The sequence below is a fragment of the Channa argus genome, chromosome 10 (genome assembly GCF_033026475.1).
Source record: "Channa argus isolate prfri chromosome 10, Channa argus male v1.0, whole genome shotgun sequence".
NCBI lineage: Eukaryota > Metazoa > Chordata > Actinopteri > Anabantiformes > Channidae > Channa > Channa argus.
In genome coordinates, this window is record NC_090206.1 from 5,862,262 (window position 1) to 5,887,951 (window position 25,690).

At 40.8% G+C, this 25,690-nt stretch overlaps 1 protein-coding gene across 3 annotated transcripts in view; it reads left to right on the top strand.

The window, feature by feature from the left end:
- The first annotated feature begins 4,603 nt into the window (after positions 1 to 4,603).
- il1rapl2 (interleukin 1 receptor accessory protein-like 2) overlaps positions 4,604 to 25,690 on the top strand; it is a 373,161-nt gene continuing 352,074 nt past the window's right edge. For 2 of the 3 annotated variants that reach the window (XR_010915419.1, XM_067518983.1), the window contains exon 1: positions 4,604 to 6,635. The gene's annotated coding sequence lies outside the window, so the exon portion shown is untranslated. The remainder of the gene's footprint in view (positions 6,636 to 25,690) is intronic. The other variant, XM_067518984.1, reaches the window with a different exon arrangement.

The following is a 25,690-nucleotide window of genomic DNA, read 5'->3' on the forward strand; positions in this document are numbered from 1 at the left end:
TGTTGGCTCCTGCTACGCATGTGGAAAATTGACTTTTTTCATCAAACAGATTTTGGTAAATTTTAAACTTTTCTAACAGACGAAATGAAAGGTGATCAAAGTTTTATTTAAATGTTTCAGGCATTGGCATAACAAGATTCCCAGAAGGCTCGCAACCAAGCTTCGAAGCTCATTTTAACTGTAGGGACTATTAAAATGCTGACAGCAAGAGACACCAGTATGTTCACATGCAAATCTCTATCTGAGAAATCGTTTTTGGGGCCCACGTCCACAGAAATGACGAGTTTAGACATGAGTTGCTCGTTGTGACACTGGATGTGGATCCGAATAAAGCTGCGGCCGGCTATTGGTAGAATTTAAGTAATGCTAACATGCCCCGACTCCTGTTTAACAGACAGACATGAGGCTGGTTCAGTATTCATCTTCTTATTTGTAAGCAAGAAAGTCAATAAGTGTATTTGCCAAAATATGCTAAAATAAAAAATTCCTTTAAACATTAAGTGAACGCAGACTTCACACCAGGGCTGAGCTGAATCTATCTGAGAAAGTAATTCCATATTCTCTCAAAAGAATCTTAAATCCAAACACTTAAATGCTTTAAAAGTTACAAACTCCGCCGTCTTCTGTTTGGCCGAGTGCAGTTTTGCTCAGAATTCTGTGGATCTGCCTCTGAATGCTAGTTGACTCTCTGCCTGTTGGCTTTTATCCACACTTCTGAGCTCTCCCTTGGACATTTTAACCAGCAGCTGCTGATGAGATGTGGATTCCTTCCCGGAGATCTGTATAATTGGAGCCTTGAGAAGAAGAAAACCTACAAGAGCGTTTCAACTGCTGGAGTACACAAAAGTGTCCATGCTGCCTCGAGTACGCTCTCCAGTGTTAAGACCCAAAGCAACACAATGGTTAAATCACCACTGACCAAGACTGATGGTGACTTCACTTCAGCAGTTTATTTGCAGTAAAATTGGTCCTGTCTCGCCTGTGGTGGCACAGTGGAGCTGCAAGAGCGCACGCTGATTCAGGCATACTGTGATACACAAATCAGGGAGGAGATGTATGTTTTAATATAAACAAGTGATGCTCAGCGATGCCAACTGAATCTCAACTTGGCTCTGTCATGCTGGAAAGGCTCCTTTTTTTCTCCGCAAGCCATTTTGCTCACTCTGGGAGTTCGCTTCAATCATTTTTGCTGCTGTGTACATCCCCCCCTCAGGCAAAAGCAAATGGCGTGCCATGACTACTATTAGGACAGATAATAAAAATGAAAACCAAACATCTCGATTGTGCCGTTTTCATTCAGGGCATCATTCGGGGAGGAATGAATTCCTCTCTCATCGCATGGGAGAATGCAAAAATACAGACGCGCATCTTTTATTCCACCATTAAAGTCTCCTTCCCCTCACTCTCCGAGGCCCCTCCGTGGCTGTTAGTTGAGGCCCAGGTGGTTCCAACTTATAATAACACTGGAGACAGACAGACACATCTAAACTTGAAGTTCAAAGCAGACTGAGACACAGTTGGAGATTGCTGTTGGAATGACTCTGCCATCAATCTAGAAGGGGAGTCTCGCAACCGTTGTCTTTGTGCCCAAATGCTGAGCACTCAAAAGTCAGGTCTGATTTCTATGTGAAGACACAAGTCTGTTCGTCTTACCCTAGAGATGAAGAGCTCAATTGTCAAGTCAATTGAGTCATTCCAATGCCTGGTGAAATCCTTCGCGTACAACCTGAAATAGGATAAGAACATACCCCACTGAGACACTTTTACCTCAAAGTGAAAGGTCTGTCTTCATCTACTCATCCCTATGTCTCAAAGTTAGTACTGACACCTAATACATAATGATTTGGCAACAGTGCAGCAGCTAAATGAACTCAGTGACAGCTGAGTGATTCCAAACGGCTCCTAAACGAAATGTGGCCACTTCTTTAAGCCGAGCTTGGGATGTGATTCTAAGGAAGAGATGTCGGCTTAGTCTGTTGGTCAGTTTGGTCCAGGCTAATCTCCCAGGACCTATTGGATGTTCCCCAGGTCATATGTCCTACTCACCCACAGAAATATCTCCACATTTACTACATAGAAAGGCATAAGGATTTGGATGGACCCTATGCTGACTTGAGGAATCCCTGTCTTTCTCTTTTGTGCCACATTGATAAAGACGTGACTGTTGAATTCCCCAAACAAGACTTCTATAGTCAAATATAAACTTAAGCAATCTTAAAATCATGAATTTACTGTATCTTTATCTAGTCAGCCAATTCCAGTATAAACTCGCCATAGATTAGCCTGATTGTAGTCATTACTAGCTCCTATGGTTTGATAGGTCACCTATTACCTACTGGAATCGATATTATGAGTAAAATGTGGGAAATTTGCAACATGTTAGAGAAGCCAGGGTGGAAGCTGGTGCCAGCAACATAATGCTTCTCACAATAACTTTTAAAGTCGATGCCGCGTGGTCTTTCCTTAACCCTAAAGTTTGTGTTAAGGTGTATGTAAACCTGACCAAAAAACATAGATGTGGACCTATCTGGCCATAGTTATGGTGCTGATAACAACAGATAATGGCCACTGAATGATGTGAAAACATCTGAAACAGGTGATTGAGTAAAAAAAAAGTCATCCAAAGAATGTACAAAAGAATGTCGGAAGTAATATAGAAGAAATGCGGAAAAAGAGAAACACATGATTCTGATGTGCATGGGTAGATAATGACATCATTTTCATCTTCATGTTCCATTCGCTTAAACAGCGGCTGACTTTATTGAAAATGGCCGCTTAGTGCCTCTCTGTCCAATTTTAGATCCTCCCAATCCTCGCCCCCTTCGTTCCAGTTTACATAGCCGAGTCTGGCCATAGCCTCCTGTGGATCCAGGGACAAGGTCCAGCATATTTTCCGCATGGTGGGTGGGCTCATTCGCTGTCTGCAGCTCTCCATCCAGGATCTGCATGACACCAGGGTGAGTAGGAGGGCAGCGAGCATTGCCAATGAACCTATACATCTAGTTTACCATCTGTCCCAAAGGTGTCCATTGCTGAGACAGTCCACATGGAATCTAAACATCCCTGTGCTCCTCACAATAACTAGCATTCTTGAGAAGCAGGTTTAACAAGACTCACTCATCCTTACTGAGTGACTGTATTGTCTGTCTTCAAATCTGTTAATAATTCATCCATTTGCATGTGCATGGTTTTCCATGTATCCTCAGACTTTGCAAACTTTGGCACATTTTAGCCTCGGTAATGTCTCCAATGTGTAATTCATTTTGTGCAACTCATTCTTTCCACTGTGACTTATTTTATGGTATGCTGGACCCGTGCACTAATGAATACTCATTATACTTTCTCCTAGAGCTATGGCTGTACTGTTATAAGACTGCTCGAATGCACATTCTTAATGAGGCCGGGATGTAGATTTGTAGCATCTTGCCTTTTGAAAATCTCACCTCTTTGTGAGACAGAGAATCTCACCTTCTTGACAGGTCTTGTCGACCTATGTTTGACTGTTACTGCACCGTGAAATAAAAGACACGTGACTTTTGAACCAAGCCATTCGAGAGAGACACAATCAGTCCATCAAACCATAGTGTATATGACAAAGGAGACTGTTTGTTTCCCATTAGTGAGAATGAACGTTTTCCGGTAATTTTATCCAAAACCAACTTATCCCCATTTAGGCTTGGTAGGGGTTGTTTTTGAAAGCGTTGACAACATTTGTTGCCCCTGAGGTCTCTTTGGAGGACACTGACAAACGATGTGGCTTAACCGAGTGTGCGAAGTGTTTCAACCCTGTAGGAAGAGAAGGATCCGTCTTTCATAAATAAAACAGGTTCAATTCAACAAACTTAATTTCAGTGTTTTGTAGTTTTACATATCTACATAATTTTAGATACTTGCATTGTCGCCACGAACCAAGATCTATCCATCTATCTGAAGGCATGTGGCGAGTTGTATCATTTACGTCACATTCTGAAGATATAAGTTATCAGTGTGTTTTTGTACATGTTCACTGACACTTTGTCAACACGGATTTATTCCTCCTTTAACTAATTTCCTCAGTGACTTCACTTAATGGGCTGATCTGTTTCATCATAATTCCCTTTCTTCCTTTCACTCATCATATCTTCGTTTCTGCCTTTTTCCTCCTCTTCCATCCTCCAGATAATCCCCCTGCACCGCCAAAAGGGGGCAACAAAGCGGCACTTTTCACCATCCTGAAACACCAAAAGGCTCCCAGCAGCCACACTAACTCTCTCTCTCTCTCTGTCTCTCTCTTCCCCAAACGAGCTGCGTTTGTTATCTCCTCTTATTTGTTCCTGTCAATAAAAAGTTGTTCAAGTCCAACATTTATGACAGGAGCAGGGAAAACGGTTAAAACCTTTGGTGTTTCTCCTTCATTCTCAAAAACACACACACAGACAGGTGTCAGTCTAAAACTACTCATCTATCTGTCGATCTCAGGCCCCCTCTCTGCGTGTAACTGTTTCTGTGTGCGTGTGTGTGTGTGTGTGTGTGTGTGTGTGTCCTGGTGCTGAAGGAACAGCGCCCTTCACATAGGGAATGAGAGCAGCTGAACAGAGCAGCCGGCAGCCTGCTCTATTCACTGCTACTGGTGTCTTATCTCCAGCAACACAATCAGTTCTTCCTTATCTAGGACGGGAAAATATCTGCCATCTGGAAACGTACGTGAGAGTTTGGGTATCAACATGCATAGACGAAGGATATATCTTTAATTTTTTTTTGTCCACAGGCGCCCCCCCTCCTCCCCCTCCCCCTCTCTCGCTCTCTCTCTCTCACCCTCTCGCTCTCCCTAGCTGCTCTGCGCTCTCTTGTGGACTCTCTTTTGGCACTTTGGATGAAAGCCTCCGCAAGAAATGGCAGATTTTATGTCTCTTATCTGTCTCTCTCTGGGTAGTTTGTGAAGTATCTGAGGGAAACGAATAAGGAAAGGAAGGCTTTTTTTTCTGCAAGAGAGAAAAAGGCGCATCTGATATTTTCTCTTCAGTTATTTTGGCCCCGTAGCCAAAGGTGGGGTTTCTCTTTTCTAGTTTAGGAGCGGACTCTTTACTACACATGTTTCTTTTATTCTCCACTCCACTATAATGTTTTGTCCATTTTGTAGTTGAAAGCGAGGAGATCCAGCTCCTCTTTCCCATCTTCCCCCCCCCTCCTCCTCCTTTCCTCGGTTTTGGAGGAGAACCCAAAAGAAGCGGATACGCGCTTTCCGCTCTCCCCGTCGTTCAAGCGCTGCATGAAGGATTTCCAAAAGTCATTTCAAGTGGACCCTTTTTTTGTGTGATTTTTGGCAGTGAAGTGCAGCTTAGGGAGCCAATCCAGAGAAGGGAAAGGAGTCGACGCACTCGGACTTGTAGGGGACGTGTTTCTGGAAAGGAAGAAAAAGTAAAGGAGTGAGAAAAGAGGAAACATTTGGAGAACATGCGCCGCGTTTCCTTTACTAAAACGTCTTTTCGGATGTATTAGGCCAAAAAAAAAAAAAAAAAAAAACAGAGCAGAGAGGAAGAGAGACGCTACCTTGCAGTCTCGCATTTTGAATTATCGATTGTCTGGAATCTGGATGTGGACTGATTGATTTCACCATTCGATGATTTATTTACTCTCGGAAATTATCACCCGGCAAACTTGGACTTGTTTTGGATTGTAAGACGAAAAACAAACCCTTCGCTGCAGTTTGCGTCGTTTGCAATGACACGATCGTTTTCTTACAGCACCTCTGGGCTGACTGATTGATTATTCAACGTATTGGTGACACCAAATCCACAACGCTGGACCCTACTGATTGATTATCTCATCATTACGGCTGACTTTTCTGCAATAGTCTCCCCATCTTAACTTCCAACATCGAACTATAAAGCTTACATTGGCAAATGTTTAAATGCCTTTAGTATCATAGTATCATGAATATATCATGAGGGAGTACCCCCTGAGTACTGTAGCTACATTAAAGCGCGTGTAAGCATATTACAGTGTACCACAAAGGAAGAAAGTACCATAAAGTACAATAGCAATGAGTATAAACTCAAAGCAGCCCCACTGTATGAATATTATAAGATTTTAATAGGGATTATTACAGTGCAAGTGCTTCGCGGGTTTCCAGTTTGGAGATTGGAAGTTATTTTTGGCTACGCAAAGTAGAGCGACTCTTCCACACCAGTGCCCGGACAGAGGCAGAGACAAGTGCTATAGGTAGACCTCTGTGTTCAGTCTGTCTTACATCCCGTCCTGATAGAAAGGACTGGGACAGACAGAGAGCAGCGCACAGAGGAGAAAGGGGGGGACACGATGGGAATGCGTAACTGCGGTTAATTGGAGCGGACCTCAGCCTTCCGACACCTCTGAGAAAGAGGGATAGAGGAGAGAAAGGATTTTATTCTTTTTACAGCCACAAAGCTTCCATGTTAAAGGCTTTTTTTGGCAAACGGGGTGAGAAGAAACGACCTCCTTCGTAATTTTGTTGATCGTCTGTCGTCCTGTCAGTTTGGAAGGGGGGGAATTTAACTGCGCCGGTTTGTGACAGAAGAGAGAGGCAGAGGTGGGATTATTTATCACTTTCGTCTCGTCAAGGTTGATCAAATCATCTGAGCCACTTGGATTCAGAATTAGTTGCTCAGTAACACCAGGTAAGAGGACATCACGCTCCGACTTTACGCGCGTGTGTGTGTGTGTGTGCAAGTGCTGAGTTTACTCCATTAACTGTTTGCCTTTCATCCTCTCTCTCACTCTCTCCACATAGACAGAGAAAGTCATTCGCTTGTTTGTGTGTGTGAGTGGGTGATTGAGTGGGTGGGAGCATGCGCGCGCCTGGTTCGTGGGTGTATGTGAGAGGTGAGAGACCAAGAGGCAGAGAGAGCGTTTTTACGCACGAGTGAGAAAGAGATGGAGATGGAGAAACAGAGAGGCAGCGAGAGCGAGCATGTGTGTGTGTTTATGTCCATGTATTAGTGAGGAGCATCGTGGGTGAAAGATATCCCCTTCAGGGAGAGAGCAGGAGCCTTCGGCCAGAGATATGGTGCAGCACAAACACACCTAAAGAGCCAGTGAAACATGCAGACATATTTTTTGAGGTTGTGTTTTATGTGTCCTTGCCTTTTGGGGATTTGAATTTGTCCTTGTTTTTTTTTTTTTTTTTCACTGGAGGGATTATGAGACAACAGACCTCTGGACACATACATGCAATGTGTAGAGGGATCTCCCAGTGAATAGAGCACGGCTTTCTGTGACTTTCTGGTGCTTTTGAGTGACTGTCACTTTATATTTTCTGTATGGGAATTTGCATCTATTGTTATTATGATTATTTTTATACAGCATTTTGAATCTTTGTTTGACAGACTTTCGAGCAAGAAATGCTAACAGTTTAAACAGAGGCCAAGGTCCCATTAAGCCCCTGTCCTTGTGCTTATACTCCACATGAAGACTGAATCCTACAGGTAAACATAGATGTTACATGGGTCGATTCTGCAAGTTGTGCATGTGTAAGCTTGTTCACTAACTTAGACACACAGTCAGCTTGAGTCCAATTGGGGTGATGCACCTTTGGGTGAAAGGGTGCCATTTTGGTTCCACTGTATAATTTTCCCATTTGTTCAAGTCTTCCCAAACACAGGCCCTGTTTGTTTGAGTGCTTCAGAGCCCAGCAGGTGCTTTCTCTCTCTCTCCCTTCCTCTCGCTCTCTCTATTTCCCCCTCTTATTCCCTCTCTGTGAGTGTGTACAGGCAAAGAAAAGTGTGTCTGTGTTTGTGAGTGTGAGACAGAGAGGAAGAGTGCGTGCAGCAACAGAAAGTGTGTTTGTGGTGTTACAATGTGTGCGAGAACCACGAAAGACAGGGTGGATGTGTGTCATCTAACTGTGTGGGTTTGTTCGTGTCTACAATGTATCAGCAGGTCATTCACATTTCACATGCACACAGCTACACGCACAGAGGGGAGGAATGAGGGGGGGGCTTAATAATCTCAGCCATTTAGCAAGGGGTGACCAAGCACCTATCGGAGGATGCAGGTGTGATGTAGATTAATAGTGTGAGGGAGATGCCGTATAGATCTGAGCAGCAGGTAGATGGACTGGCAGCAAAATGATTCTGTCACAGTGACCAACACCAGCTATCTATTACTCTAGTGGGGAGGGTGTGGGGTTGTTTACAGCAGGGATGCAGGGAGGAGAGAGGATGGAAGGAGATGGAGAAACAGGCAGCGAGTGCTGGACAAAGTACTCACGCTCCGTACTTGAAAGGTGTACCATCACATAAAAGTACAAAATATACTTTGGCTACAAAAGGAAGCGTATGTACTCCATTACAGGTTGAGGTAAAGATAGTTTAGTTCCCAAAGTAAAGACCAGGACCCTCCTAACTGTACATCCCACTTCATCCATGACACTCAGACTTTTAGTGTAAAGTCTACACAAATGTTCGAGACTGTCACAATGACACAAACACAAATCCTCTTTGAGTCTGACATACAGATGATTTTTGAGTGAATCTTAATATTTTGATTGACTAAAGTAAAAAGTGCTTACAAGATAGATTTGAGGCATCATGGCTTGATTCTGCTCTCTTTATTCTGAGCTTTACTGATGTACTGGCCCCTAAAATATATGTAAGTAACACAACTTGCATCACTGCATGAACTGGCCACTATGCACAGATGGATGTGAAGGATGGAAAATGTGGAAGAAGAGACAGAAAAAAGAAGAGGAGAGTAACTGATGCTTCCTTCTTTATAATTGCATCTGCAAAACTACAGTAATTTATATAATGTCACCTGGTGCTCCTCTGATATATCGAATCTCTGCTAAGCCACTGAAATGAACTGAGGCTAATTTAAAAAAGCTACAGACGTTTTCTATCCCCACTGCCTGTGATTATTTACGGTACATTTCTGTACAGAGGCAGCTCAAATCAGCTCAGTGACGTTGATTTTTCAAGACGATCCCTCAAAGTAAAGTAAAAGAGGAGAGACGATGACCCGAAAGACAAAGGCAGTCACGAGGAGTCAGGGACGGACCGAAGCAAAGGAGCAGCGAGGATAAAAGCAGGACGGCAGAGGATGAGGAGATGCAGTGAATTGAGAGGGGAGGATAGATTTAAACACGAGGACGGGGGGGGCGGGGGGGGAGAGAGAGAGAGATCCATAAATTGTGCAAGGGATGACGAGGCACAAGAGGCGCTGAAAATATATGAGAGGAGGAAGACTGTCTCACTCCTTCATCCTGCTGTCGTCTTGGCCGGAGGAAGAGAGAGGGCCAGTGGGAGGATGCTATTGAAGAGCTATGAGCGGCATTACTGTAGATTTGAAATATTGTAGAATCAGCCTGTTTACACCAATTATTCATACAACAGTCTGGTTTATAGTCACTTACTGGAACACCTCCTCAAGAATAAGCAGTCAAACGGATGATTTAAAACTTCAGAGACCAACTCCAAATGATTTCCTGAAGAGCAGCGAAGAACCCCCTACCTGTAAGACTTCACATGGAGTCACGGCTGTGGGAGTTTACCCTGATGACTAAGTCAAATTCTATTAGACTTTATTGTAAAACATAAAAAACAGTCATTTTTAGGGAGAACATCAGCACTTTTTCTTCTTTTTTTCTTACATTTTTTAAAGTTTCTTTGGATCTCGCTGTGTTCTCTGAGGCTCTGATTATCCAACTTCTGTTTTACACACAGACCTCTGATCAGTCATACGGCACACGACACGTGGGATACAGACTTGTGTGTTGCAGAATTTCAAAGACCACTTTTGATCAAAGTGATGCCATACAATGTAGGAATCCGTACACTTCTGTCAAACTCCAGGATAATTTAAATTGTCACGCATTCTGAGATGATCAAAGAGGCTTTATTTTGGTGTCATATGAAAGAACTTGGCACAGGCAGAAATTTATTCAGCCTGGTGGTTAATTGCATATTGAGTATGTAAAAAAAAAAATTTAAAAAAAATCAGAAAGCATACATTTCTAAGACGGAATACAATTGACAAGCTTATGTAGAGAGCGGAAGTCTCATATCTTTTTTGAGTTGTGTTTAAGATTGTGTTCTATAACAGAGCATAAGTACAACATTTTCATAAGACAAACATGGAGTGTGTGTGTGAGGCACAGTCCTGGGATAATAATCACATTCCTTCACTTTAGGCAAAAGGTTAGCTGCCCCCACACACCTCCATCCCATGTACACCTCAAACCCATAGATGGATAATGAGAAAAATGATTAATTTCATGAAAGATCAACAACGATTGGATGAAGTTGTTACAGTTTTAGTCTGCTACATATATGTTGCTGGATGAGTTGTGATCCATGTTCATCCGTAGCTGCTTTTAAAAAGTCCAGTACAAAGTGTTGAGAACGTGACCTAACGTTACTTGAGAAGTATTTGGCGGCAAACTATACTCTTTATTGAGGCTGTGGTGTAACTTAAGTGAAGCTTAACATAATTTAAGTAACTTTAAGAAAAGTGGCATCTTCAGAATAAAACAAGATTAAAACTAAAATGACTGCATGTGTTTGTATTGCGTCAACCAATCAGATGAATTGCACTTCACATGCATGTGTGTTCATATTCTAGTCAGTTCAACGATGGGTTCACGTGGACGTTTGTGCCAGATGATATTATGACATATCCCTCAGGTTTTCCAGAAATATTGCTTTGACATAAACAGGATAAACGTGTGGCTTTTGACTGATGATCACAAAATCTAATCAGCTTGTCCTTGAGTCCACATAGACATTTGAGCCAATTTTGAAAAAATCCCCTCCAGAAGTATTGCATTCACACGAATTGGACACACAACTGGTCACAGCTGTTGCCCAGACAGGGCCTTAAAAACCTGCGACTATCTCCGCTGCTAATGTTACTTCTACTACAAATAGCAGTAATAGACATTGCTCGGAACTGTTATAGTGCCTGTAGGTCAGCTCATATCTCTGTGGGAGTCAGACTCGGCTCAGATTGGAGCCCCGCAGCTGATAAGGATTCAGTGATTCACTGTCTTGCTCATGGTCAGCAGGGTGGATGTCTGCTGACGTGAAGGTTTTAACCAAGATCATTTGGTTAAAAGATGGTGTGTCCTATATGGTGACCTCCAAGTGCGTGTGACCCCAGGCTTTGTGATATGTGTGATCATTTGTGTATGGATGTTATTTAGATTGAACACATACCTTGAAGAGCCCGACACTCTTTCTACCATTCAGGCTGCAGTATTAATACAGTCTCCCAAAGAGCAGAAGTGTCATTTAGCGGTCTGCAGATACAAAGTTTAGTGTTTCTCACAGCAGCCCTGACAACAGTCACTGTGTCCCTCGCTGCTTCACTCATTTTGCCGGTCACAGCGTGTGGATTGCAGCTATTAACTGTCCTTGTGTTGGGCATTGCGGTCGCAGGCATCTTTCTACCGTGTTGTCACTTGACAAAAGAGGCAATATGCTTTAATGAGACCGGATCCCAGAGTGAGACCGCGTTTTTCTTCTGGGTCCTGGGTAGGAAAAGCGAAAACAAGAAAACTCGGCAACAGAGCAATACCAGCGTATCTCGCTGCTGGCTTTTTCAAATTACATTTGTTCTGGTGTCCTGCATTTAAACCCTTGTGCCTTAACAAGCAATAGGACCCTCGCAGTGAATGTCTAGTACAATGGGTATTCAGCTGTCACTGTACATGACTAAAAGGTTTACATTTTAGGTGCAAAGGAATTTACGGTTGAACCTTAAAAGTACAAAATTGTGACAATCTCATTTTACACACATTGTATGTGTGTGTGTGTGTGTGTTCGCATGTGTGTGTGCGTGCGAAGAAACTTTTCTGTGCAAATCCAAAGAGGTCTGTTGGGGTTAAACAGAGCTGCTGCATCACACAACGCACTAAATTGTCAATTATCATAATTGATGCAATGTTTGTTGGCTGAGTGTGTGTTTGTGGGTTAGTGATGGGAATGTAGGGGCGGGGCGTTGAGGGGGAATCCTGCCAACTTCAATCAGAGAGACACATCAGAAGTGATGGGAGCAAGGCCAGGACTGTGCCTGGAAGGAATCACAGCTCAGCTAATCTCCAAAGAGATAATATCAGACGGCGTAGTTTTAAAGGATATGACTCCTGCTTTTTCTTTGTCTTTTATTCGGTTACTTTATATTAATAACTAATCATATTCAATGCTCATCAGTAAAACAGCTTTATGCAGTCATTTTCTGCCAAGTTTGCAGTTTAGACCGGTGGATGTTCACATCTTTGATCAGGGTTGAAACAGGCCTATGACCATGATGCCAGAAATAATAAAAGACTCTGCTGGTGTGGTTTAATCAACAAATCCTCCAACTCAATTGACCATATAGGTCATTTTTCTGCACCCTTTAATTGGCCCACAGAGGTCTTTGCTTAAAGAAGACCCCCATGAGAGCAGGTATCTGTATAAGTAACACCCCTTTGGTGCCAGGCGTCAAAATAGCAGCATCTTTTTGTCCTAGAAGTTAAAACCACTGTTTAATTGGGTTTAGCCACAAAATAAAAATGGTGCAGTTTAATCAAAAGCCCTAACATCACTGCTACCTCAGTGCTACACAATGTCCACAGTGTCACATTCTTCTTATTACAAAAAAAAAAAAAGTTTTCACACTTTTTCACATTTGAACTCTGGTCTCCTGTGGGTCTCCTTTGTTGACTCAAGAACCCATCCTGATGTCCCCCCATAGTTTGTGCTTCTAAATACTATGTAACTGAGCCACGCTGTCTCCTAAAAATTACATTTCTATACAACCAAACTGCAAACGCGGTTACGATTTGTAGATAACGTTATTACCTAATCATTTTGTTCCGAAGCAACGTATTTTTGGAATGAACAAAATTGTACTTTTGTTAAGGGACAAGGTGGTTGGGGGCACTGGTGATGTATTTGCAACTCGCTATTTACATTACACGTCAACATATTCTCATTATGTTCCCAGGAAATGTAATGTGGTTGAAATCACGTTCCTCAGGAAACCATCAGTGCAACTGAAGTTTAGTTGTCTAGGAACGTAATTGTTAGGAGACAGGGTTGAACTGAGTCATGTTTACTGAAGCCACTATCCATCGCTGAGCTGCAACACTGAGAAATATTTCACAGAGACAAAGTCTTGTGTTAATTCTATACTATATACTATATACTCTACTATATATTCTACACTATATCTATCTATATATTCTATTCAATACCAACTGAGTGAGCTTATTCAACCATTAGATTGTCACTGTCAGCCTGTATGGTTTAGCAGGTCACCTACAGCGCTGCCTAGTGGCTTGGTAATTATTTCTTGTGTAAACCCAATAACATCCAATTGTTGTGAGGTTGACGATGCGCTGCACTAAATTATGTGACAACTCAATCCAACTTAAGCAACAGAATTAGTCAACTAAAAAAGTAAGGTCAGTCATTTATAAATAACATTGAAAAAATGCTTCAATAGGCAAAAGGAGTTATGTAAATGTATTTTTTAAAGCCTTTTACTGGGATAGTATTGAGTGTTCCATTTGCAGAGGTCAGCGAAAACGACACGTTAGAGAAAGAAAGGTACACGATTATCACTGTAATAAACACACAAATTAAGCCTTAGTTTAAAGGCAGTTACATCACTTTTCAAGAGCTTTACTTTGAAACATTTAGGCCATTTAAACTACAATTGGTTTCTTTTCTTCGATTTAGGTTTAGTATTGTGACATTTGGGATTTCTCGCTCTCTTTGTCTTCATTTCCCCCGTTACCCTCTCAGTGGTGGCATGTTGCATTTGTCGGGTCTTTTCTTCTTAATCCTGCCACTGTATTTCTCTCTGCGACTGCCTGCATCTCACTGTCACCTTTTTCTGTGTTATCAACTTCACTTACATTTTAATATTGCACAGCTAATGATAAGTGGCATAACATTAAAAAAATAAATAAAACAATTATAAAAATTAAAATACCAAAAAATTGGTTTCACTTTTATTTCTTAATATTTTGTTTCTTTTCCCTTTCATCCTCTAATCTTCTTGCTCCTAACCCTCCTCCTTCACCTCCTCCTCTCTCCCTTCAGCACATCTACCAGTGTGTGTAGCCTATCCTTAGTTGACTTAACATGCCCTGACAGGCCAATCCCTATGGATTCTGATCAAATAAAGCAATAGTGTACAGAGCAGCAACAGTGCAGCCGCAGCCTGCTAAAACAGCAGCCAAAATATGTCAAAGATCAGCGTCCTGCAAAACTGATTCGACATGTTTATCTGCTGATTCCACTTTGTTACTCACAAAAATGTAGGGAAGTAGTTAGGCGGGTGTTGAGCTCAAGGTGTGTGTGTATGTGTTGCCAGAAACACACAAACACACTGCACAGCTTCAGTTTGTCACATTGAAAAAAAAAAAAGTAACTAGCTTGAGATCAGCTGTGTTTTATTGCTGAGCAGCTGAGCAAATTTTGCACTCAAGGATGTTCTCACTTCTGAGGATTAAAATAGTGAAGCTACGTGTTCAAAAAACAATTCTGTAAAAAATAAAATAAAACATGGATGTTGTGAAAATCTAAACAAGTATTTAAAGGTTTAACAGGGCTCAATATTTTAAGCAGAAAATCCCAATATATAAATATGTGACAATTAAAAAAATAGACATATACTGTTTCTAAGAAGATGGGAAACAGGCTCTTGATTTTGAAAGAGATTGATTTGAACTACTTCATGAGATTTTTGGTGCTGATATTGAGGAAAAAGAGAGATTATATTCCCAGCAGTAGGGCACCAGTTTACTGACACAAACTGTCAACAGGAGTGGAACTTATATATCAGATTGTCCCTGAATGCATCAACAGGAAGAGTTTTCACATCAGTCCTTGTTGGTAACTCACTGGCAAATCAAAAATTATTTCATAAGTAGCAAAACTTCTCTCCCTTTTTTGTAACAATCATCTCAAGCATGGTGTGACTGTGTGAGTGCTTCATGCTTTGGACTGTCTGGAAGGTAAGAAATAATCCAACGTCTTGTGGCATGCTATGTAAATTGTTTGGTCATTTGACTGAAAGTGGTTAAAACATGAAAAAAAAAAAAAAAAACGCTTGAAGAACACTGCAAGTCTGGTAAATACCATAGGAGAGAAAGCAAGAGAGGCTGGAGTAAAGGATTTTTGATGGGCCTGGCTGTGTGAATGTGGACTGTTGCATCGTGGCTTTCATAGAATCTGAAATATACTTAGCAGAGTTAGTTAGTCAGAATTATTTGGGGAGTGGATGATCTTTTAGTCCTATTTGGTGGCCACCTTATGAAAAATAGGAAAGATTACATATAAAGTTACAGATGGCTCAAAGGATATGAGCAATGGGAAGGTTGCAGTAAGTTTTTGTATTGTCTGATTACAGATGTTATATGAAAAACTTAAAGTAATATATGTTCAGATTTCACAGCAGCTCTATTAGCACTGAACGGTGGCAAAAAGTAGAGCTACACCAAATCTATCAATGGAAATGATGAACTATTAACTATTAACTCTGATTCAATCGATTAGCTAAGCTGTTTATATTGGTGGCATCTTACGTTTGTATAGAAGGAAATTAGGTAGCAGACATGGCAGCAAAAAGAGCCATATCCCAACGCAAAGAAAGACAGACGACATGGAAGGACTGATGTTAAATAAGGGACTAACCAAGATGTGGCAAAAAGAATGGGAGAAGGTAAACCAAGACAGAAATTACTTCTAAATACAACCAACATCAAATCACACTTGACAGTAAATTTAAAAAGGAGCAGAAAGAGACTGTTCTCTAAAACAGGGCCTGGTTCGGAACTTTGAGCACCCGGATGGAAAATGTGATAATCGACACATTGAACTGGCCCCCGATCTCTGCCCCCATTAGCCACATTTTCCACAAAGAAAGAAGCACACTGCATGCAGAACTGTCTAGAAAATAAGATACGGATTAATCAATGAATCAAGTCAGGATGAGTTTTGGTGTCCAAAATAAACGCATTCACGTTTTGAACCTGACTTAAGTCCAAGTCATGCACAGTCAGCTCCATACATTTTAACACCACAATAGATTTGAAATTATATTATATAATCAAGATCAGTTTATTCTGTTGAGTGTCAGCTTCAAATTAAGCGTTTGGTCAAAAATATTGGATGAACTGTGCAGAGTTTCAGCCATTTTTATTCATATAAATATACACATATTTGGACAGTTGGGTGCTCATTCATTCTGAGGCCAGGTGTTTGTTATTCCCTCATTAATTCCTTTACAAGTGAGGAGATGACAGCTCTGGAGTTGATTTCACGTTTGGCATTTGCATTTTGAATATTTTGTTGTTAACTGTCAATATAAAGTCTGAAGAGCTGTCACTGCCAGTGGAGTAAGGCACCATTGGGCTGAAGAGCCTAAACAAATCCACCACGGACATGGCAAAAACTTTAGGTGTGGCAAAATCCACTGTTTTGTTAGATTAATAAAGGGAAAAAATACAGTGGTAAAGAGGTTCAGACCATGGAAAACATCTCTGATGGATGTTTAAGAATTCTTTCCCTGATGAAGAAAATCACCTGACTACATCAGGAACCTGTGTAATTCTTCTGTTTCATTAATGAGGACTTTCTCGTTCTGGTATTGCTGATCAACACTGGTTTCTATGGAGATACAAACATTTAGCACATTAGGAGAATGCAGTTCAGTTGATGCACAGACCTTCTACTTGTATGTCAGGTTCACTGAGAGGTGTCAAGGCACCGCTCTGATCAAAGGCAGCTACAACTAAATTTAAATCAACAGAGACATCACATGTCACAGTGAGTTTAAATGGCTTCAAATCAACAGCAGAGCTATTAGAGGCGACGCTCCTGTTAACTGCTGATGTTAGTGCATTCTACTTTCAGAAATTAAGCTTATCTGACTTCAGAGCTCAGACAGAGACTCAGGAGCTGAATTCAACTTTAAAAAAAGTTTTGCATTTTATTATTTGCAGCTCGCATGGAGCTTTGTTATGTTTTTTTAATCTTCTAATACTATGGAATTTTCAAAATATTCATTTTCATCGAGTTCTATAAATACATATATATAGAGGTTGAGCATTTTGAAAATCTGTATCTTTTCTGTGTATTATCCCCCATGAAGATATTCACAACTGCGCCAGCCTTCTGTGTATGTGCGGGGAGGATTTTAAACAACAAGTTAACCTGTTTGTCCTCTGGGGACTCTTCTTTTTCAGGCTCCTCAGTGCAACAGAAAATAGAAACTGTGTGTGTGTGTGTGTGTGTGTGTGTGAAGAAACAATGGACACGTCTTCGACTCCTGGCTGTTCTGCTTTTGAGCTCGCTTTTTTCCTTTCCTCGCTCGCTCTTTCTTGTTCTGTCTCTTTATTTATCTCAGTCTGCCTCTCTTCATACAGGAGCAGCCTTGGCTTTATTAATAGAGATAAAACATATCGTTTCAGTGGATCAGAGGGCAAACTACAAGGATGCATGATGTAAGAATATGAATATAGCCAAGTGTTGACACTGCTAATAAACTGATGAAATGTTCTTTTTAACCTGGATGGCAGAATTGAAATACAGTTTAAAAGGCTGCAGGAAGTTGTGACTGACCACAATTTGGGAAACGAGTTTATCTGTGTGGCTACACTGTGTTGACTGCAGCTGGAACATTATAATGCTGAGCTGCACCTCCTCCCTGGCCAGAGAATGCACACAGGCATGAGCTCTGGTGACTTTGGCAGTGCTAAAGGTATAAGACGTCTGCTAAAATTGTCTCTTTTCTTACCAGAAGGTGCTTTTTGTTTTTCTGTTTTTTTTTCCAAAGGAGCATTATGAAAAATTAGAAGCAGTAAGGAGTGAGAGGTCCTGCATGCAAACGTCTGAGTCAGGGTAAACTGCTGAAGTCAAACTCTCAGTCGGTACAAGCAAAGTCATATATGTGATGCAGGAGACTGATGTCACTGGTCTCCAGAGGTTTTCCACATAGAATGTTGGCTCTGATGGGCTCTGGCTACATTGAAAATACCTGCTAGAAGGATACATTCATTGTTGGTACTGGTCTTGGGATTGGAAATTGTTTTAATCAATGAAACGATAAAACCAACACCAGTCCTATTCAGCACATAATGTCAGGGAAGTGAGTTTATTTTAAAGGGTCTTAGTTACTGAAGCTTCCAACAACTTTATGTTGTTTCCATTATAGTTTCTATGTTCAGAGTTGCTGCAGACACACTGTATTGTAAGTTGGTGGAGTGGTTAACGCAGCTGCCTCACATCTAGAAGGTTCTTGGTTTGAATCTACCCCCCGGCTGCAGCCTCAATGTGCAGAAGTTGCATGTTCTCCCTGTGCTTTCATGGGTTTCTTATATGTACTCTGGTTTCCTCCCACAGTCCAAAGGCATGCGTGTTAGGTTAATTGGTGGCTCTACATTGCTTGTAGGTGTGAATCTGTGTGTGAATGGTTGTCTGCCTGTATGTCTGTTTGTGTTGGCCTTGAGATAAACTGTTGACCTGTCCAGGGTCTATCCTGCCTCTTGCCCAGTGAGAGCAGGGATAGGCCCAAGCCCCCCGTAACCCTGAACAGGATAAGTTAAACCATATTCTGATAATTATCCATATGCACTTATTTTCAGGTATTTTGTCTCCACGCCATTTCACATATGACAAGAAAAAGAAAAAGAAAATGGAAAACCTCAGAAACAGCATGCTCAGAGTCTATATTTCTGGCCTGTGGTGGTGGATCAACTTCTCCTTTAACCTTTATGCCCCAAAGGTCTTTTGGTAAATGGCCACTTATACAGCGCTTTTCTCCAAAGTGCTTTACAATGTTGATTCCTATTCACACACACACACACACTCACACCGATGGCAGCACCTGCTTTGCAGGGTGCTCACCTGACCCAACGGGAGCAACAGTGTCTTGCCCAAGCACACTTTGACATGTAGCCGGGAGCGGGGATCAAACCACTGACCCTGTGGTCTGTGGACGAGTGCCTCACCAACTGAGCTACAGCCACCACCATCTGACCCTACCATTGTTCATTAGTGGAGGCCAGTGAAACTTCCATCCTATTCTTTCGTATTTTATAGCAGGACAGTGAAGGTGGATAAGTCGAGAACGGACTAAAAAAGCAATGAAGTGAAACTTTGATTTAGGTTCCTTTGCCTAATAGTTGATATAACATGTTTGTTTTGCATCTTTGCTAGAAAGGAGCCCTTCATATTTTAAGTGTAAACAAAAATCAATATTTAATGATTTAATGATACTAAAATACTGTAGTTTTACAGGAGAGGTTAGTACTGCACTGCTAGAACCAGTTTACCTCTTCTGCATATTGACCAGCCCTAATGTTTGCAGGAGTCTTATTTAGACTGCGCCAACAACCACCATGAGACAAGGCAACCATGTCTCAGGAGACAGAGATAAGTCTAACTTTACCCTTGGTAAGACTAGAAGTACAAGGAGAAAGTCAAACTGGGAAGGTTGCAATAGTAAATGTAATTAAAAGGTTATTTAAAAACTACACTGTATAATTCGATAGTAATCCTAACTTTAATTTCTTTAGTTAACTTTATTCAGTTTTAAACAAATGCGCTTCTGATTATTTTTGTTTTTCAAGTTAGAGATAATTGTAGGGTGAAAAAACCCTTTTACGCGTTGTTTTCGAGTGAAACTAACTTAAAACAATCAAGTTTTTAGTTTTTTTAAGAGGTAAGAAATAAGGCAGTGGAAGGCAGCCGTTAACAAAAAGGTGCTTATTCTGCAGGGAAAACTCTTAGATAGGTATTAACAGGGTCATGAAAGTGAGTAGCAATTATTTTTCTGCTCTTAAAACCTTTTTGGGTTGACATTTGCTAAGGACGGAGGGCGGATTATATTTTTCGAAAGTGGATTGATGCAAGTGAAATAGATTTCCCATTTATGCAGCACAGTGTGAAGAACATTTTACACTAGGGTGGGACTGATCAGAGCACTAGATAATTACAGCTAATTGACAAAAGAAGCATTCTCAGACCCCCCCCCCCCCACAATGTTCCATCTATCTACCTTAGTGGTATAGTATCTAATGGCATAATACTGTGGTGTAGCATTGCTACAGGAGCGCGGTTAACAAACCGTGGCTGCATGATTTAGCATCATTCAAACCACGTGTGCCCATTGTTGGTATGGTTTTAGGAATCAATCAGACTGAAGTTAAAAGTAGCCACAGCTTTGACGTTTAAAGATGTGATAAACGTCACGTTCGTTGTCCTAACTTGAATAAGTGTTTCATTTGAAGGACAGCACGCTTAACTTGAAATAATACTTCTGAGTACTCCATACTGGGTTGTGGGTACACCATAAGGACATTTCTTTTGTTAGTTGTATGCGTACTACACTTAACAGGCATTTGTAAGTAGAAACACAGTTCCTATTCCAGTTTTCTTGGTTTTTTGAAGGCAATGGGTTTACAGGCTTTTTTTTAAAGTAAGGTTAGCTAATCAGAATTTACAGTGCAACGGGAGCAGTAATTTAATTGCCTTTTAGAATATTGGTATTCTGAAGAGTAGTAGCCAACCCTGTACCATAATATGTAGAAGCAATAGCATGATGAAGTCACATTATTCAGTTATCCAATTTTATTTGCCATTCATTTTGCTCCCATTTTGTCCACTCACTGAATCTCATTGTGATTCACACACACACACACACACACACACACACACATCAAAACAGGAATGAGAGAAGGAGGAAAACGACCACGAAAGAGAGCGAGGTTAGAAAAAGAATCTGGCAACTGAGCCCAAACCTGTTTATGTAAACATTAATCTTTGCTAAACTGCTGATAGGTTGGCTTTACACACACACACACACACACACACACACACACACACACACACACACAGAGGTAATAGCTTCAATCCTGCCTCTCTCAATAGATAAACTCCCATGAATACGACACACACAGAGAAGTAAGGCCGCTTGTAATTAAGTTCTACATGTGCAAATCCAGTTGTGAAGCATTGCTTATGAGATCCGCTGTATAATCACATCGTCCCAAAAGGGAGAGACCGCTTACTTAGCATTTAAATAGGTTCCTTTCCCTACGACTGTGTGTTTGTGTGTATGTTCGTGCAACCCAAATTATTGTGCTACACTGTATTTCATTGTGTGTGTCGCACTGCATGAAAGAAAACCGAGTGTACGTACAGTACGTGTGACAGAGGGGGTGTTTGCATAATAAAATGTGTGTGTGTGTGTGTGTGTGCACCATAATGTATCATTTTAGTTGGGTTCCTGTGTGGGTGTGAGAGTGTGTGATAAACATATTCTCTGATTGCTGTGTGTGGGAGTGTGCAATAAATCTTGCCTGCGCATTATTTCCTGGGGGTCCCAATGGAACATTGTAGTGTCAATAGAGCAGGTTTTAAAAGGCAAGCAGAGGGAATATCAGAGAAAATTAACTGTGCTTCCTCTGCTCTCATGAAGATCATTTGAAAAATGGGATTTCCTTCAGTCTTTGCCTTCTGAGTGTGGGAGTCGGTTAAATTAAAGGAAGTTTAGGGAATTAATTCAAGTGGATTTAACTATTTGTAGTAGCAAAGTAAATAACCCTGCATGTGTGTGTTTCCTCGTCCCCGAAGGCTGTTGACTTCACCGAGGCATTGTTATTAAAATGAAACATAATGTCAACTTGTGTCCTGAAGCTCGTCTACTCTACTCATGCTCAGGGATTTGGTCTTGGGAAATGCATCCGTTTTTTTCTATTTTCTTCTGTCCCTGTTTAAGTCCCTGTGTCTGCAGTGCAAAATGAGTTGGCACTGTTCCTTTCTTTTGGAATGGATTACTTAATGGGGTTTTACACTGTTGTACAGCGACTTCGTCGTATGGAAAAGTGAGACAGGACGTTTTCATCAGGACCGTTTGAACAGTCAGTACTTTCTAAGAAAAGCCAATCAGCTCTGACTGCATCCAGCTTCGGGAAACAGCCCAAGATGGCTCCACATGAATGAGAGTCGCACTAGAAAATAAACAATTCACAATATCGTGCCAAACTATTCCTTGCAAACTCGGAAAATCTGTGTTTTAGGCTTAAAGTAATGATGTGAAATTGCATGAGGAGTAAAAATATCTCTAAGCAGATTAAGCTGCAGATTGTGTGTGTTTGTATTAGTAAGGATGTACCCAGTTAGTGCCAGAGGTGGGACGGGCATGGTGCACTGTTAAGAGCAGGTCCCCATTAGCTCCTGTTTCCCCAGTTCCTCTTACTTCCACCATAGAAACCAGAGTCTACGTTTGGTTCTGGGCCATAGTTGTAGCCCTTACTCTTGCTGTCTAAATGTTCAGTGAGTTTCAGGGTGGGGCCTGTAGTGCTCAGCATTTTAGACTTTGTGCTGAACAAGAGAATTGCTCTGTTTTGCTTGCTAGTAACTGACTTCAGTGGCCCTTTTGAATATGAATATCGAAAGATATTAATAAGTGAGTTGACACAGTGGGGGGATAATTTGTTCAATTTTACGGGTGCTTTAACCCCATGGGGGAAATTCTGGTAGAGAAAAGTAGCAAGAACCTTCTGGTTTGTTATTGTGCATGATAATGCTCATGAAACACCTTAAGGTGCAAATCAATTTATGGAAAAGATATTGCTGTCAGTATATTTGGTAGCATAAACTCTTCTCTGGCCTGGAGCCACGAACGACTTATGCCAGAGACCAAGGGCCTATGATGACCTACAATGCCAATATATAACCCATAGAGAAGCAAGCTGGTTCTTCGGTTCCTAAATTGACCCAACACTTAAGCAGTGTTGTGGAACCAGCTCAGTGGCAGCACCTACAGGAGTTGGCATTGGTGAAAGAGGAGTTTGGGAAACAGTATTTATAGCATAATCCTGTTGAAAATGAAAAGCTCTTAAAAAAAAAAAAAAAAGGAAAAAAAGATAAGCACCCAATATACAGTATGCACCAGAATCTTAGGGTCGTAAAGTTTTGGTTATTTTTCTCAGGTTTTCAGTTACATCTCATGAAAGCTTTTAAGCTCATATTCTATGTCATCGATTCTGTAACACATGATCACATCCTTGAAATGTAGCATCATCACCATCACCTTCTGTACATCAGCTGGTTTAGTGTGGTACAGGCAGGTCGAGCTGCGCATTCGTGGAACCGCTTATGAAAAAAAGAGCTTTGGCTTCCTGTTTCCACACCACCACCAATGATTTCTAAGTAAAAATGTGACTGATAAGTTGTGCACTGAATCACTAAGCTAGACTAGCCCATCAGAGGGGTCTTTTTCACTGATGCCAATTCAACATGTCCAATCATCTGAAAGGCCACCAGGAGTCCGAGTAGTACTGCACCGGAAAGACTAGGCCAGTGGATCCTCCCCAACAGCCCGTTGCAGGCCCAACGTGGGCTTGGTGTGTCTGGGCCCTCAGCATGGAGAAAGTGCTCCCAAAGCCCCCTGTGAAGAGTACTTATGAAGAGACATTTTGAGTAAGGTTCAATCGTCTAACCGACCAGAGAGTTTTAAGTATTTTCGTTGTATTACTAAGCTTTGTGCCAGTCCCATTTCTTGTAATTAATTTAATTTAATTATTTATTTAATTTAATTTAATTTTAACAAATATCTAAAACACTGGATGGAGCAGTTCTGAGAGTAGCAGAGTAGATTGGATTGATTTTGAGGCTCCTGCTCCTGCTCCATAAGTTGCTAGTTTAACCATTGTAGCTTTCAACTTTTCATTTGGCTACATCTTCATGTTCAATATTAATTTGTGAATTTGTTTTATTACAAAACAAACCACAGCTAATGATTCTCCCATCGGCCTCAGTTGAACTGAGGGTTAATTAACAAATGTTGGTGTGCTAACAAGCTCACGTGTGAAAAGCTGTACTTAAATCTAGTCTCATAGCTGATGTGACAAACATGGCTGTAGATGCCTGTTGCTGTTATTTTCTTTTATGGTTTGATTTTGGGTTTGATTTGCAGTTTATGAAATACACCAAACTTATACATGCATTAATACAACAACCCTTCAGTAAATCCTCCCTTTATGAAGCTGGACATGTTCACTTTTTGTTCAGTCACAGTGATGTTTCTGTCTTTGGCCTGGCCCTGTTCATTTGAAAGAGAGGGGCAGAAAACCTATCAACATAATAAAATATTAAAAAATTAAATTGCCCAAATGTCACCGTAACAGAACAACAGTTTTCAAAAATAATCGCACTAATTATTTATTAGTTGATTAGTTCCAACAAAACCTGAACTCTATGACCTTCATGAAAGTACAATTACAGCACTGTTGTTGTAGATGGAATTTGTTTTTGGATGATGTTCCTGATTAACATTTTATATTGTACCGGTTATCATTAATATCTATAGTCGTACAAATAATACATATAGAAACTAATATAAATGCCTTTTAAAAAAAATGTCAAATGTGGTCAGAAGCCACTGGAATGGGCTTTGACTGTGAACATTTATTTCATCTTCAACTAAATATTAATTTTGCATCATAATGTGTGGTTTTAAACTGGTTGTCCATCCATTATTCATTGTTACATTTTCTATTCAATTTAGTTTTTAATGACTTTAATTGCAGTGAATATTAGATAAGTGGATGTACTGTAAAATGCCATAATGTATTCACACAGCAGTACATGAGTATAAATGTCAATGTGAAGACAGCAGAATACTTTAAAATAGGAGAGATATCGGCGATGACAACCCGCATGTCCATTCGTGGTATGTGACATTGTTACCGCAGTCCTGAAATTCATTACTGGTGGCATAACTATATAATAATGGGTTACAAACACAGTGTTGAACAATGCTATTCCTTTTCAGGCAACACGCGCTCTACATTATACTGTTGTTGGTTTTGTCATCTCTTGTTTTCCATGCTTTACTATTTTTTTTAACATTCCAATGTCACCAAAAGGAGCTTCAAATCTTCAGTTTAGTTCAGGTCAGGAGATCATAAAATGGTGTGGAAGTTGTCCTTACACACTTGAAAATGAAACAAACATACTTACAACACAAACATGAGGTGACCATAACTTCTTTTTTTAATTCCCCTTCATTTCATGTAATATGACATAAAATGTCAATAAGTAATAGGACGTGGGAGAACAGCTATTCATTATTCATAAATGTCTTGTGTTATCAGAGGAGCATGCTGGGACGTTGATTTACGACTATTGAACATTGCACAAAAAGAGGAGGAGGAAGAGCCCGAGGGAGAAGATTAGAGAGGAAAGAGCTGAGGGGAGATGGTGAAATAAAAGTGCCAACAAGTGGCAAACTTTCTAGGCTGCTGAACAATAAGGAAGGAAAGAAAAAGAGGATGTAAAAGGAGTAATGGTGTTATCAGGTGACGAGTGGGAAAGAAGGCAAAAAGAACCTGCTTCCCACAGTTTGTAAAGACACTCTTAACTTCTTGTTTTAGTTTACATGGATTTGACATTTTCAAAGTAAAGAGAAATCACATTTACAACTCAATATTCTGACTGTTGGAAAAAAGATTAATAATAATCACACACACAAACAAATCTCAACTCGATTAATCTTTTAATTTCAGATTTGCTGTATTGTTTGTCCTAACCATGGATGGATTATAAAAAAATGGGCCCCTGGGCAAAGGCAGGGGGGCCTCCACACTTGTTTGTGTTTGATGTTTGGTTTGGAATGTTCCGTGACTGTTTTTGTCGTTTCATGTGTATTTTGTCATTTGATGTTTAATTTT